General features: G+C 44.4%; 1 non-coding gene across 1 annotated transcript; it reads right to left on the reverse strand.

Annotated features, from left to right (window-relative positions):
* Positions 1-1,654: 1,654 nt before the first annotated feature.
* TRNAM-CAU (transfer RNA methionine (anticodon CAU)) lies at positions 1,655-1,727 on the reverse strand. Its single transcript has one exon. It is a non-coding gene; the product is annotated as a tRNA-Met (tRNA).
* Positions 1,728-9,125: the final 7,398 nt, after the last annotated feature.

Below are 9,125 nucleotides of genomic sequence, written 5' to 3' on the forward strand. Positions count from 1 at the left end.
TAAAAATGTGACATGCCATAAGAAGATCTCAGGGCAGCCGCACATTAGCGGATGTAAAATATTTCATCTTCTACATGTTAAAGTAGCTGCAGTTTTGTGTCCCTTACGTCATTACGTCGATGATGTCATGATGACGGCTGAGTCCACCGACCGTACAAGTACACCCGCTCACTATGGGAGCTCCAGGAAAGGTCATTCCTCTTTGGGGTATATAGATTACAGTCGATCTATGGTCGGGTCTCAAGAACATTGGGTGTGTGATCATTTACCAAGTTTCTTGTGCAGAGATCGCCAAGTGGTTTAAGCATTCGAGCAAGCACTCCATTCAAAACCCTTAAGGAATGGCTGGCTTGGCAAGCGCTGGCTAGCTGCTTGGCAAATGAGCACACCCCCAACCCCTGTGGGGTACATAGATTACAGTAGATCTTCGCTCAGTTCTGTAAGTCAAACTTACCTCACGGATGTCGGGATTCCTCAAAATTTCTTTGTTTAATGTTATAAACACCATTAACGACTGTTTAAAAAGCTAAACATATCTGGTTGTGGTTTGTAATATTTTACAAGCCTGGCTACGCTGCTGTTGGACTTTTGGTCTTGTTTTTCTTTGATCCAATATGGCTACCAGACCACGTGAGTGATGACATTATTAATTTATATTCTCTAAATAATTGTTGCATAGATCACGCTCTATAAATTTCAAACTGATCAGACTAAGCGTTGTCCCTGTCAAATTATGACCTCATAATTACAGCACCAATGACGTCATCGTTAACAACACCCATTCCCCATGCGGAGTTCTTCACAATGAGCCAGGTTTAAATTTTTTCCATTGAGTGATTTTGAAGATATAAAGGTGCAACGTTTTTCGTTTTTTCCACGATGCCGTCCTTACCACGTGACCTATGACGTCATAATTATAAATATAAAAATTGTACAGGCGGATGCGCTCCTATGGTAAAATTTCGTGTCAATCGGACGAATGGTTGCCGAGAAAGTGAATTTTTAAAATGCAGACATGCAGGTACGCCATACGTCTGCAGGTACGCCAACAGGTACGCACGCAACCCGAATGCCGAACACTGCTTTTAGCTTCGTGAGCGCAGGGTAAAAACAGCTCGTTTTACGCCAGTTGAAGACAACCTGCTACCATTTGCTGGGACAGGTGCCATGTTCTCTCTCTCACTGGGACATCTGTATGGCGACACAATCGATTTATCGGGATTGTCTACGTTTTCAAGGTGGCGACGAAATCAAACACCAACGAAACTTTCATTAATTTTCGTTCCCTGAAATCATCACGTGATGAGCACGTCACATCAAAGGTACAACTGGAGTGGCACGAAATCACACCATGGCTCAATACAATCGGACTTGACGTGCTGAAGAAGCTGATGGATAAGTCATAATGCTGAGATTATGTACAAAGGACAGCAATCAGGACCGGAGTGATTAGTTTAATATAGAACGGACTATCAATACAAACTCACTGATCGAACTCAGACAGACCCAACAGATCGGAGGGCCCAACGACAAGCACGTGACCGGCTGTTTCTGTCTCCTTTAACTCTTTTGTTTTACAAAATGTAATATCAAGGACGAGTTGAATTGATGTCATCTCGAAACTCAAATGATTTTAATAGGAGACAAAAGAAATTGCCTCGTGTGAGGCTCGAACTCACGACCTTCAGATTATGAGACTGACGCGCTGCCTACTGCGATAACGAGGCAGACACATGTATCGGGAAATATCGTCATTGGCATGAACATGCATGAAGGAGGAAGTCATTTGCATGCACATGCAATTCTGAGAGAACAAAGTGGGATGGCACTCAACTGAGCATCATTTGATGTGATGTTTTCGTTGGTGGAATAATTGGTGGTGGAATTCTGTGACCTGATATGCAAATCGTCTTCAAATTTTAAGTTAATTGGATGAAAATTGACGATTTTAGAAATTTGACTGATGTTGACCTTTTGGCCTACGTTGACCTCACAATAGTTGGTGGTTGGGTACAGTAAGCTGATATGGAAATTCCATTCAAATTTCAAGCCAATCGGATGAAAGTTGCAGATTTTAGAAATTTGAAACAAAGTGGTTGACATTCCGACATTTTCGGCCTTCCAGATGAAGAAAGTGTTGCAAAAAATGACGATCAGGTCCTCATGAGAAGCATCAAATCCGGGGAAGGGGAGAGGCAAACCAGGAAGCGTGGAATGACAGAGATCCTGTTTGGCTACTGTCCATGCCTGCCTGCGCAGATATCAATCATTCCAATGAAGAACTCACAGGGGTGAGTTGCGACCTCGTGGCCAGCACAAGTATTCTACTCAATGAAGAATAAAATGAGATACTCAGTACACGCACAAGATCCAAAGAACTCTTCGTGATCTGAATCCTTTTGGTCCTGGTCCTTCCCTGCAAGGACTTGGTAGCTGTTTGTCTGCAAATGAGCCAGTTAATGCCGCCGATGCTAAAAATGTTGCACACATGATTCTCCATTCAATGATTGAAAAAAAAAAAATGTAACTGACGTCTCCTATCAAAGAAAGATGCAGGCAGTCACCCTTAGAACAAGAACAGCAGTAAAATTTGAAGATTAATCTGTGCAAATTGATCCACAACTCCTTTTTCAGAGACTAATGTTTGATATCTGCTAATGGATCACAGGATGACCCTGCATCTGTGTTCAAGTATGAGTTGTGTACTCACCCACCTGCCTTCATTGATCACTCTTCCCTTTCATGGGAACCAAAGAAGCCAGCACTTGTTGATGCACTGTGGAAACTGGTCAATAATTAAAATGAATATGTGTTCATTTGAACGAATGTATGTGAATATGTGTGTATATGTTCTAACCTCAGACTAAAAATGTGACATGCCATAAGAAGATCTCAGGGCAGCCGCACATTAGCGGATGCAATGCAACAACATTGTCAGCGATAGCTTAGTTTCAGCAGTTTTTGATAATCGTGCAATGTGTGATGGTTGTCGAGTCTTGTCAACTAGTTTTTTATTGCATCTACAGCAATCGTGCATCATGGTGTATCGTGCAGATGTCTGCGACAATCGCCAAATTGGCGAAATGTATTGACCAATAATTAAACTTCGGCTTTCAATTGCTTACGACCATAGCGTCATATCATCTGCAGCATTTTTTTTGAATAATTGTAACTTTTGTGAACTTTGAAGTATATTATGGTTTTGTGAACTTTGAAAGGTATTATGAAAGTTCAATAGATCCTGAGCACAAGGCTCACAAGTTTCCTCACACAAGGATTTGTTTCCTGCATTTAAGAAACCTTCAGAAACAATATCATAATGCTATTCCAGTCCAGGTACATTGTGTTATAAAAAGTTTTCTAAAAAGAATTACATTGACATATACAGGTAGTGGACAAAAAAAATGGAAACACCTGGGTAAATGAGGGACACCAAGTTTAGTGAAAGCAACGACTTTCACACAGATCCCAGCATGCTTAGGTTCATGTATAAAAATGCTGCACAGGCCTGGTTACTTATAATTATGGCTAGTACGGCTGCAAGAGGAGACCTCAGTGACTTCGAAAGAGGAGTGATTGTTGGGATGCATTTGTCAAGAGCTTTAATGATAAGGACAGCTCAACTTGCTGATGAGCAATGGTGTCCTAGGTGATGTCGGCATGAACCTCTGCAGGAAAGGCATCGTCAGCAAAGGGCAACAGTGGGTGGAAGTGCATACTCCAGGATCGTGATACCTATGCATTAATTTGAAAAGCAAGGCAAAGCAGTGAGCAACTGCAAATCAATTGACTGTAAATTTCAACCTGGAGTTATTTCATTAAACAAACTGTTTTATAAAAAAAATGGTCCACTGAGAACTCCAGAGTGGGATACCATAGTCAGTTTGCATTGCATAAACAGCCCATCTCTCCTGGCAATGCACGTTTGCGAGTCAAGTGGTGCAAAGAGCACAGGCAATGGACTCCCAAGTAGTGGAGAAATGTGATATGGTCAGATGAATCATCCATCACCATGTTCTCGACACATGGACGAGTGCATGCATGGCACCAACCTAAATAAATCTACAACTCTGAGTGCTTGGTGCCAACAGTGAAGGGGTCCTGGTGGTTCTCTAATGTTGTGGGGCGCATTGTCCTGGCATGGTTTGGGTACAGTCATTCCCTCATAAGGCAAGGTCAATCTCCTTGCATTTTTGGTCACCCTCTCCTTCCATTTCTTCTTCATTGCCATTAGATCATCCTCCGCTACCCCTCAGCAGAAGATGGGGTCTTCCAATCGCAAGTGTGTGTATGTGTGTGTCCATGTGTCCAGTTCATAACGTTTTTACCATTTGATCTTTTGCCTTAAAAATTTCAACAAACCTTTGTTTTTGAGAAGATGGAGAATATAATTAAAAATTTGCTCCAAATATGAAAGAGCAAAATCATAGTGATTACCGGAGCGCATCAAGCACGAGACGCATTGCTTTTTTATTGCTTACCGTGCTTCTTTATTTATTTACTATTGAGCTTCAGTGTGTCTGTCCTGGCCATAACATTTTTACCAATTGATCTTTTGTCGTCGAATATTACTATGAGAATATGGAGAACACAAATGAATAAAATGGACAATTTTTTTAACTGTTCTTTTCGACAAGTTTAGTTTGAGAACAAAACGCATGCGGACTTTAAAGGACGGGATTTACATTTTGAGATGCTTTCTATTTTTATTTTTTTTTATTACAAAAACAGTGATGTAGTGTCAGTCATGTAGTGTCAGTGTAGTGTCAGTGTAGTGTCAGTGTAGTGTAGTGTAGTGTAGTGTAGTGTCAGTCAAATGTGAATCAGATTGTACATTATTTGACTCTGACAATGTTGTTGCGTTGCATCGGTGTACATCGGCCTTAAAACTCATGGGGGAGCATGTAGAAAATCACATGCAGGACATAAACTACAAGGACATTAGTGAGCAATAGAAACATCAATATAGCATATGGAGTTTGAATGAACGCTCCCAGCAACATGAGGCATGGTTTCCGATGAGAATGCTAAATATACCAAAGCATTTTGGCTCCTACATCACAAATATTGCTCCACTCTGTTTATTTTGGCCAAACTTCTTGCACGATTTGAGTTTTAAAGGCCAATGTTTTTTTTATGGACCTGATCCATATTTTCCTTCTTTAATGCATCTCATTGTATATTCCTTGCAACAGGGAATCAGAGACAAAACAAGTCACCTTCCACTGCATCACATTTTGATCATCTTCCTTCACATTTTATGGTAGCTCAGCACTTCAAGACCTGAAACTAAGGGGCCATCTACATAACTTGCATGCAGGGAGAAGTGGGGTGAAGGAAAATTAAGAAGAATAAAATCGACAAAAGGAAGATAAGGGAAGAACATAGGGAAGAAAAAGGAAAGTTGGGATATTTGGAGAGGAGGAGAGAGAGAAGGAGGAATGCTTGACACATTTTGGGGAGTATTGGGGGGCATGGTTGTAATTATTTGTATTTGCAACATGCAAGAAACCCTAAGCTCATCACTGAATGCCTTGTACTGCCTGCTTCAACACATCCTAAAAAAGGATGAAGAAAAGATGCAAAGCCACCATTGCATTGAGGACTTTCACTGTAAAGAAATATGCAATGGTGATGTGATATTGTAAAAGCCTAAACCAACAACCAGTGTTCATACTTATGAGCCAACTATTTATGACTCAGACAGATATGTGTTACATATTTATGTGAATGTATGTGAATTACCATTCAGGTTGCTTATCCGTGTGTATTATATTAAGGGTTGTTGTGATTGGAGGGTCAGGAGCCCTTCTGAGGGAGTGGCCGGAAACGGAAGTGGCCGGAAACGGAAGTGACCGAAAACAGAAGGAAAAAGAAACGAGGAAAAAGGACGGGTTTTCTTCTTCCTCGCCCCGCTCCGACAAAAGGTGGAATCGACCTTGCGCTGCGTGGAAAACAGCGGCGTTGCGAAACCCGTCTGGCGAGAGGAGTTACCTGGACGAGTAACTACCTTTTGACACGTCAAGTCACCGTGAGTTCGTGCACGGAACCCAGCGTCCGGCACAGTTTGCCCCGTCTACAAGGACGCGTACGGGTCGCACGTTGGGGCCTCGCGCGCGTTGCAAACCGCGCTTGGTTTTGCCCCGTCTACAAGGACGCGTACGGGTCGCACGTTGGGCCTCGCGCGCGTTGCAAACCGCGCTTGGTTTTGCCCAGTCTACAAGGACGCGTACGGGTCGCACTTTGGGGCCTCGCGCGCGTTGGAAGCCGCGCTGGGTTTTGCCCCGTTGCTTGGCAAGGAGGTGTGCGCTGCAGCAGCTGTCCCCGGTACGAGACGGCACGTTTGGAGCACGTCCGCCCGGGGTTCGTTCAACCGCCCGTGTGCGGAGAAGAGAGACATTGTGAGAGACATTGACCACGGAGGGAGTCAGGAGTGGGGCTCACGTGAGGAATATATAAGATGGCCATCTTAGAGTTAGTGTAGATGAGTTTACATCTGTGTGATATTGATTGCGGATTGTTGATGGTTGATTGCTCGGGGAATATATCATTGATTATTCTGGATCCTTGGTGTGGGGTTGCCTTTTGATTGGAATTCCTATTGATTGCGGTACGAAAGCTCATATATATAATACTACTTGCTGGCGACGGTCCTCTCACGGTCCGGGGGTCACCGAGACCAGGTAGTCACCGAGGGGACCACGTAACAGAATTGGGGGCTCGTCCAAATTACGATTTGAGGTTTCGCAATTGGGTCTACGTCCGGGATTTAAAATTGTATAAAATAATAAAATAATAATATTTTTTATTAATTAAAATTTATTACTTAATTATTAATTGGTAATTTTTTTTTTGAGAAATTGGGGTAAAGTCTTGGGTGAAGGTTAACAGGTGTTAACGATAGGCACCATGGCGTTTGTGGCACAGAACTTTGGGGTAACCCCGAGTGAGGCACAGTTCCGAGCGTTGTTAAAGTCGGACCTCTTGAAATTGGCCAAACATTTTAACTTGGAGGTCCGAACTAATTTGAGGAAGGCAGAGTTGCAGGCCACGGTGATACAATCTATGGTGGGATTAGGAACATGGGACGAGTTAGCCTGGGAGTGGCTACCCGAAGAACCAGAAGACGTTGAGCTCCGGAAACTGGAGTTGCAATTACGGAGCCAGGAACGGATTAAAGAAGAAGAAAGGAAAGCAGAAAAGGAAAGAGCAGAAGAAGAAAGGAAAGCAGTAGAGAGGAGAGAAGAGAAGCAAGCAGAGGAAAGGAGAGTGGAACGAGAACTCCAGGAAAGGTTAAAAGAAGAAGAAAGGAAAGCAGAAAAGGAAAGAGCAGAAGAAGAAAGGAAAGCAGAAGAGAGGAGGGAAGAGAAACAAGCGGAGGAAAGGAGAGTGGAACGAGAACTCCAGGAAAGGTTAAAAGAAGAAGAAAGGAAAGCAGAAGCAGAGGAAAGGAGAGTGGAACGAGAACTCCAGGAAAGGTTAGAAGGGAGAAAAGCAGAGGAGAGGAGAGCTGCAAGGGACCTCGAAGCAGAGGAGAGAAAAGCGGAAAGGGAATTAAAGGAACGTGACATGGAGCTTCAGCAAGAAATCAAATTCAAGGAGCTGGAGTTAATGAGAGAACGGGGAGAGGCACCACCCTTGCTGACGGGGTCGACACCTAACCAGAAAACCTGGGAGGTGGGCAGACATGTGAGGCTGGTTCCACCGTTCAGTGAAAAAGAAGTCGCGAAATTTTTTCCACACTTTGAGAAAGTGGCTCGACAATTAAACTGGCCGGAGGAGGCCTGGACCATACTCGTGCAAAGTGTGCTGGTGGGGAAAGCTCAGGAAATTTATTCGGCGCTACCAATGGACCAATGTGCAGATTATGAGGTACTGAAGAAGCACATCCTCAAGGCCTATGAGTTGGTTCCGGAAGCTTACAGGCAAAAATTCAGGAATGCCAGGAAGAGGGAGAGTGAGACCCATGTGGAGTTTGCCAGAGTGAAAGAAAACATGTTTGATCGGTGGTGTGAGTCAAAAGGAGTCGGGAAAGACTTCGAAACATTGCGGGACTTGATCCTGGTGGAGGAATTCCAGCAGTGTGTCCACGAGGACATCAAAGTGTACCTGCAGGAAAAGAAAGTACCAAAGTTGTGGGACGCAGCCACCATGGCAGATGATTATGCCTTAACCCACCGAATAGGGGTCCACGAACCTAACTCCTCGCCTAGATCTCCGCAGGGGAGGTGGGGAACAGCAGGTGCGGAGAACGACCATACATGGCGGCGGCCTCGAGATGATTATGGGGACAACTATGATACCCCACCGGTTCGAAATCAGAGGGATGCGGGCCCAAGACAAACTTATAGTTCGGGGGGCCCGAGGCAGACCCCGAGTTTTTCCTCCGGGCCTACTTGCGCGTTTTGCAAGAAACCTGGACACTTGATGTCCAGTTGTTACCTCATGAAAAGGGACAACCCAGAGCGGAGTCCGACTATTACAACTCCGAATGCGATGGCTAGCGTAAGAAATCGCCATCAAAAGGGTTACCAACCATTTATTTCAGAGGGGTTTGTGTCACTGGATGGAGCCTCGACTAACCGGAGACCGGTTAGGATATTGAGGGACACAGGGGCCCATCAATCTTTAATGCTTGAAGGCATTTTGCCATGGTCCGAGGAGACGGCAACGGGGGATAGTGTTCGTTTACAGGGGATCGGGGGCGGTGTTAGTGCTCCCCTTCAGGTCATCCAGTTGGAGTCCGATTTGGTGTCAGGACCGGTCACCGTCGGTTTACAAGCCACGCTTCCTGTAGAGGGTGTATCTGTGGTTATCGGGAATGATTTGGCCGGGGGTCAAGTTTATGGTAACCTGAGGGTTGGTAAAGAGCCCAGCAGGGAAAATAACACCACACCAGCTCGGGATGGCGACAAAAGTGCCAAGTTATTTGTAGGGGGACTGAACTTCAAAACAGAGGAAGAAGTTCTGACCTCTGTCTTCAACAGATATGGGCCACTGGTGGAAGTGCGGTTGGTAAGAGACTGGGAAACGCAACAGTCAAGAGGGTTCGGCTTTGTCACGTTTGCCAGCACAAAAGACGCCAGAGAGGCAGAGAAGAATTGGAATGGCAAGGATTTGGAGGG

The sequence above is a fragment of the Myxine glutinosa genome, chromosome 1, assembly GCF_964187855.1.
Source record: "Myxine glutinosa chromosome 1, kmMyxGlut1.1, whole genome shotgun sequence".
Taxonomy (NCBI): Eukaryota; Metazoa; Chordata; class Myxini; order Myxiniformes; family Myxinidae; genus Myxine; species Myxine glutinosa.